Here is an 8,048-nt window from a genome sequence, read left to right as displayed (position 1 = left end):
GTATACTGAAGTTTGCCACATTACAGTCAATTAAAAAAAAAAAAAGAAAGATCCGACTGGTCATTTAGGCACAGCGTCTTGACAGATGTATTAGTTTATACATGAAAGCAAATGAGTCTGTTCACCCAAAATTAAAATTCTGCCATTATGTACTCACCATCATATGAATATGATTTCCATTCCTCCGCAAAATACAAAGAAAGACACTTGAAGAATGTTTTATTATAAAAGTCAATGGGACCCAAAATTTGAAGTTCCAAAAAAGACATAAAGGTAGTGTAAAATTAATCCATATGACTTGGTTGGTGTTTCTGTCTTCTAAAGTGACACAATCACTTTGTATATTGAAAAAGATTGAAATTCGAGTCTTTATGCACTCTTACATCAAATAAAAAATCAATAAAAACACTCATACACGCCAAATATGGTAACGCAAACCTTTTTGTGACATTTGATCCTGTAATGTGAAAGCCGGGAAAATCCTTGTGGTGCCAGGACAGGAGCAAGGTTTTTAATGAACCTTGACCAACGATGGAGGTCCCTGATGACGTCATACAAAGATATGGAGGCATCCTGATGAATGGTAAGTGTCGCAGAAGATACCTCATCTTATATGATGCTAATGATCAGGCCAAATGGAGGTTAGATGTTAGCTCATGTTTAATGTCTGTGTATTCATATTTGATTTTAATTTATATATGCATTGACATTTCACAGTGAATAAAGGGTTACGTTTTTATCTATTTTTAGTAGAAAGTGATCACATATTGCTTTACTGTAGTTTGACACTATAAATAAACCTGAAAAAAACTAAACAAAATCATGTTCATTGTTACACTGTGCATTTTAAATTTGGTTATAATTATTTACAAAAAGATATTATGTATTACAACACACACTTTGAATAATTATAATGCATTATACCCTTTATTAGCCATTTATAATGCATTATACATAAAGGCTTTAAGTAAAGTGTAACCAAATATTTATTTTGCCAAAGACAAAAGCATTCATACAAAGTAAAGATTTATTTGAATACCGCCATACTTGTTACTGCCAAAATGTTACTTAAAGGGATTCCTTAAAACCAATTATTCAAGTTGTTACCTGTATTTTTATTAATTTTTTCTCCTGAACACACAGAGATGATCATCACTGTTTGGTTACCCATGCTTTTCAAATGATCTTTATCTGTATGTTTAACAGAAGAAAGTAACTCATACAGGTTTGGAACAACTTATAAATGAGTAAACAATTACTGTCATGATATCTTCTTAAATTCTCATCATTTTGAACCTTGCAGGAAGAGCTGCTCCAAACCTGGTGTGTTCAGTCAGACCTTGAGCACAAGTCAAGTGTTGTGTTTAATAGTGAACACTTTAACCTTGTTCACAAGGATTCAGTCCAGTCTCATGGGAATCAGCGAGACCTGAACAGATGGGGGAGGGCTGTCTCCGTCAGAGAGAGTCCTCCGGGAAGGCAGATTGCTGAAGCCTGACGACGGTGGGGGAGGGATATGGTTTATGTGCGTGTGTAAGGAGACAGAGAGAAAGAGTGGAAGGCTGCTGACGCAATCAGACTCATTGTGGGGTGTATGTGACGTCCAGACAGCCATGTAAATCATGAGCGCAGTGAAGAAGAGGCTGGCTCCAGCCTAACTGCCCAGTCAAGCGTGGCCTTTCACAGGCAGAGCTCTGGAGCACAGGAATATCCACTCCGGATAAACAGATGACAGAATAAACACAGCACACCACACTACAACACTGAAAGCTGCTACATGTTCAGCCTCACTGTGATTATGCATGTCTCAAAATTATAAGTACATGAAGATAAAATGTTAGAACAGTCTGTACAATAACAATGTGTTAGTCCTATTACTTTTGCTTTTTAAAGCAGTAAAAAGTAAATGTATGTTTGATTCCTATACATTTATCGGTAACACTTTACAATAAGGTTCATTAGTTAACATGAACTAAGAATGAACAATACTTCTACAGCATTTCTTAATCTCAGTTAATGTTAATTTCAGCATTTACTAATGCATTATTAAAATCACAAGTTGTGTTTGTTAACATTAGTTAATGCACTGTGAGCTAACATGAACTAACAATGAACAACTCTATTTTTATTAACTAACGTTAACAAAGATGAATAAATAGTGTAATAAATGTATTGATCATTGTTTGTTCATGTTAGTTAATACATTAACTAATGTTAACAAATGACACCTTATTGTAAAGTGTTACCCATTTATCAATACTACAAACCAACATTTGATTCCAAACAAGCCACTGCCAGTTTAAATATGCAACCATGTTATTGATTCTGCTATTATTTTATTCATTGTTTTGTTTGTTTGTTTGTTTTTAGTTGCCTGACAATGCAAGTCAAAACAAATAGACAATCCCAATATTTTGAAGAATAAGAAAAAGCAAACCCCATATTAAAAAGAAAGTAAAACAGTTGATATATTTAGCTTGATCTTAGATAATGGTTTTCAAAGGGCGTGCATATTCCGTGACATACATAGTGTTCGTTATAAAATAAAGGGAAAAAAAATACTTTTTTAATTGGCAGCACTGTATTTGTACAAAATAAGAGGCATTTACTGCTACAGAATTAAATCAAACTTTAGTGCCTTGGATTAAACATATAATGCTTTTTTACAGCACTAGCATCACCAATAAAATGTAGATATGATGACATTTCCAAACATCCCTCTTTTAAAACTTGACTAAATTACTAAATCAATTTAAAAAAAAAACTTACTTTTTTTTTTTTTTTTTTTTCAAAAAAGTAAGAAAAAAAAAGTATTTCAAGACATATCTTCTGAAAACAAGACAACTATCTTTTGCAATTTTGGTTTTAATCATGCCCATTAAGAAGATGGTTTGTGTAGTTTGACAGAAGATGAGACACTGCTACCTCAACAGCTGCTCAACTGCTGCCTGTTTCTCGGTTGGATGGAATAATGTTGCCGTGGAAACCGTTAACATGGCAATTAATATTTTGTCAAGCTGCCATTGTACTGATTCTTCCAAGACAGTTTTGGGTAACTGACTAAGGCCTGTTTCACAATGCATTTATTTTAGCGCCCATATTAACAGGTTACAGTATTCACAGAACCCACTCGAGCATCTTGCTATCTAGCAGGAGTCTTCTGCAGCTTCAACGAGGAGCCTATGCTTACCAAAGTCAATACAAAATATGAAGATGTAAATCTCATGCAATGTAAGATTTTTATAAAGCCACATAAAATGCTGGAGCAAACTATTCATCCATGGATTGAAAAATCATTTGGACTTGATGCGCAATGCCAGACAAACAAACCATTTTGTTAAATCACTATGTTCCTGACAGCTATTTCAGTCATTATTTAAAATCATAAAATAAAGTTAGAAAGTTTGAGTTAGAAAGGTTATCAAGAGTGCAAATGTAAAACTAAAATATAAAGCTACTGTATAGAGCTGTAAAAATATGAAAATATCTTGAGCTTCTAAGCATTTAACCTCTTGGTGATCTTTATTAATTGCCTTTTTTTCCTATCAAATATTTTAGCAAACATCCTGACTTCGATATTATTTAAAAACTTGGTAACACTTTAGAATAGGGAACACTAATTCACTATTAACTACGTCTTTTCACTCAATAAATTCCTAATTTTCTGCTTATTAATAGTTAGTAAGGTAGTTGTTAAGTTTAGGTATTGGGTAGGATTAGGGATGTAGAATAAGGCATTAATATGTGTTTAATTACTACTAATAAATGGCTAATATTCTAGTAATATGCATGCTAATAAGCAACTAATTAATAGACCCTAAAATAAAGTGTTACCAAAACTTAAACCTTTTTGAAATCAGACATTGTATTACCATGGAAATGCTACTTTATCATTTTAGTGGGCTCCACCCCTTAGTGGGCAGTGTCATATGTCATATTACAACATTTACTACAATATTTTACAATCAAAACTTGTTCTAATCTTGACAAAACCCATACCACTGGAAAGGTCTCAAGGTTCAAGTTGATGATATTTTGCGATAGAAGTAAGAAGAAATAAGAAATGTATAAATTTGTGACAGGAAAATGCATTTTAAAAAGTCCAATGGAATTTCGGTGTCAACCAGTGGCTATTTTTGGGATAGCGCCTAAACAAAATCTAATAGCTAAAATCTATCTACTAAAAAAAAAAAAAAAAAAAAAAAATATATATATATATATATATATATTTATATATATATATCTTCAAATTTATAACATAACATAGTTAGACATATGGCTTTGATTTTATAGTAATTTTAGATGCCAATATTTTGTAAAATATTTGTATATAAAACATTTTAATTACAGTACTTTTTTTTTTTTTTTTTTACAGAAAATTTAAACTTTTATACATTTCATTAAAACAAATGTTTTAGCTTCAATTATCTGGTCTTTGCCTTCTTTAAAACGAGTTCAACCTTAGGTCTGTATTCCAAAGTGTTCATGAAGTAAATTTCCATATCTATCTTAAAAACTACTTGCCAAACTCACATTTCAGTAGCGAATTTTAAATAGTTATAAATAAGGATGTAACAATTCACTCAACTCACAATGCAATATGATTCACAATACTGATTTTACTATCCAATTTTTTCACTATTTAAAAAAAAAAAATTTTTTTAACAAAATTAGAGTTAAGACAAATTTTGCTTGGACAAAATGCTGCACATTTCTTTGTGCAATTGAAAAATGCCAAATAACAAAACTAAACTGAAATTCTAAAATAAATCAAATAAATAAGGCAAATAAAATAAATCTCTTCATATAGACCTTTTTCCTGAATAACCGATGAGCGGCGCCATGATGGATTCTAACTTCCGTTTGGGTGCTCTCGTGTTCCAGTCTCCATAGAAATCAGTTAAAACGGGGTAAAAAAAAAGATAGACTGAATTGAAACTTTTTCAATATAACTACATATAAAAATGTGCAGAGGGTTGCTGTGCTGTTGTTGGCTGCCACAGTGACGGCAGTAAGCTAAGGAATTCCTTTAAAGTACTTGTTTTGCGTATCAGAAAATCTGTCTTGTCAGGCACTGTATATATGGCTTGCAGCGCTTAAGTTAAAATACTGAGTGTGAAATAATAATATATGTTAAAATAATGTTTGCTCTTATCATTCTGTGTACAAAATCCCATGAACTTCACCCCGATCGGGAGCTGTATGTGCACTCATCTGTTTTCAATGCAGCTTAACCTCGCGTCGCTTCATGTCATCTTCCCACTCATTGAACAATGACTGGTCCTTTACTGCAAAAAGACGGTCATTGCGACACTGTAAAGTGATGAAACAATGGCGCCACATTATTTTTTTAAATGACTTTCATAGGTTTCACATTATATTATCGACTCTGAAAATATGTAAATGTGACTAGAAACCGGAAATGTAAAGCACCGTTCTAATCGGGGGAGACTTCCGCGTTCAGAAAAAGGTCTATAAACAAACTGAGACTTCTGAGATCATTTTGACAAGAGTATGATGCACCTATACTCACAACCGGCGCAACGTCATAGAATGTCTCTGAACAGGTTCACGCCCACTTTTACGGGAAAACAAACCGCCATTAGTGATGGGAAGTTCGGATCATTTTACTGACTCGGACCTTTGAGTCTCGTTCAGCAAAATGAACGAATGTTTTTTCTAGTCATTTCGTTCATTTCGTTCATTTTGGCAAAATATAATTAAAATGTTACGTGCTACTTCCCTAACACATCTATTACTTATGCAAACGTTGATCACACTACAAACAACACAAACTATAATGCTATAAGAAATAGAAAAGATTCATTCATCGTTTACCTGGGTCTTGATTAGCTCACCTCACCTCTTATCTGACAAGTTTTCGGGTTTGAGTCGTTCGTTCATCACGTGACAGCCCCATAAGCTAAACCAATGCAGTCAGAGCCGGAAAGAGAATTGATTAGTTCACCTCCCGAGTCATCGGGTTTGAGTCGTTCGTTCTTTTGTCACGTGACCACTTGCCGGATCAGTAAAATACTATAAAGTAAAACTGTATTTTTTGTATGTTGGATCATATTTAAGAATTATCATAAAATTATCAAAATATGTGTAATAAGCATTTTCCTAGAAATAAAAATGGTCTGTTCATTTCTGTCACTATGTTTTTGTTACTGTTTCTTGAGGATCTGTGTTATTTTATAAATAAATAAAACCCTGTTATAAATAAAATATTGATTGATTTGTCCTTTCACTGTCTTTGTCTATCAATAAACATATAATATAACTATATAATAAAAAAATCCAAGCCTAAAATTACAAAGCACTTATAGTTTGTTCATTTTTACTCCAGTTTTGACTTTGCTGGTATAATTGATTTTCCTAGGCAGACCTGACATATTGGTCTAATATTTGTATAAGAAGATTGGTCAAAAAGGACACAATGACATAAAGTGAAAGCAAATAACATTTTGAATATGAATGATTAATGTTAGTTTAAAATATTAAGGTTATGATCTGGCTCTGTGGCTTTAGTATATCTTAATTTTCTTGTATTTTTTATTTAAATTGTTTTAATTCATTTTGGAATAGTTATCCTCTTTGCTAAAGCTTTTTCTGGCACAAAAATAAACAATAAAAAAAAAACTATTCAAGAGTGTGTACACAGTGTTAATGTCTAAAGTGTCATATATTACAAAAGTATAGTCAATAACACTATAGTCTAATCTAAAGGGTTAACTCAAAAGACATAAATACAACAAGGTATTGTATTTTATGAAGATTAGACTCCAAAAAAAAAAAAAAAAAAAATTAAATGAAAACATTATTACATGTCTGCCTGTCTGTGATCCCCGTTTTCCTTGTTTGGTTTAGTTCCTGCCCTCATTAGTTAATTATCGTTTGATTGTCTCCACCTGAGTTTGATTATGTTGTTTTGCTCTTTGGTTCTCTCCCCTTTATAAGTCCTGAGTTCTCCCTTTGTGTTTGTCGGTAATTAAGTTTATTAAATGGAAAAGTGTGTTGAAGCCATTTGTTCTCTCATCGTTCTTTTGTATCTACTTTATCTACGCCACAACCACGCATCCGCGTAACAGAATTACCGACCCAAAAAGCCAGATGGAATTTGTGGAAGTGGTCGCCGCCCTAGCCCTCCTGGATCTCCCCTTCTTTAAATTTGCGAGCCGGTTCTGTGAGCTCGCTGAGAAGATGACGCTGGCGGACTCTGTCATCATAGAGATGTTCCGGCTCGGGGCCACTTACCACCGTCCCGTGGACCTCCCAGACACCGCGGGATTATGTTGGAGAGAGGCCATTCTTCGGTGTCTGGGAAGCGTCCGAGCCCGAGCCGGAACCCAATCGTCAGCCGCGATCCACGGATTCCAGCCGCCGTCCGTGGCCACAGCAAACCCGCCAACACGGAAGGCGGCCAACCCGCCGACAGAGAGTGCGGCCATCCCGCCAACAGAGAGTGCGGCTATCCCGCCTAGAAATATGGCAAACCCGCTGGTCCCGTCCAGATCACCTGTGCCTCCGCTGGTCCCATCCAGCTCCATGCCTCAGCGCATCCAAGAGTCCGTGCTTCAAGAGCGCCCCTGTGCCTGCGCCAAGAAGGCGCCTCTAGCTCCGCGCCTCCCGAGCGCATTCAAGAGTCCGCGCTTCAAGAGCGCCCCTGTGCCTGCGCCAAGAAGGCGCCTCCTAGCTCCGCGCCTCCCGAGCGCATTCAAGAGTCCGCGCTCAAGAGCGCCCCTGTGCCTGCGCCAAGAAGGCGCCTCCCTAGCTTTGCGCCGCCCGAGCGCATTCAAGAGTCCGCGCTTCAAGAGCGCCCCCCTGTGCCTGCGCCAAGAAGGCGCCTCTAGCTCCGCGCCTCCCGAGCGCATTCAAGAGTCCGCGCTCAAGAGCGCCCCCAAATGTCCGAGCTAAAACGAAGAGCCACTAACTCCATCAAAAAATGTTGGGGGCATATACCTGTCATCCTGTTAGCCATAGTGGCCATGTTCCGGACTTTGGCCAGGGCCACTATGGCCACCCCGCCGAGGCCCTCGGAGTCCCCT

The sequence above is a fragment of the Onychostoma macrolepis genome, chromosome 19 (genome assembly GCF_012432095.1).
Source record: "Onychostoma macrolepis isolate SWU-2019 chromosome 19, ASM1243209v1, whole genome shotgun sequence".
NCBI classification, from domain to species: Eukaryota; Metazoa; Chordata; class Actinopteri; order Cypriniformes; family Cyprinidae; genus Onychostoma; species Onychostoma macrolepis.
The sequence above is the reverse complement of the archived record's forward strand: the minus strand, read 5'-3'. Positions refer to the sequence as shown.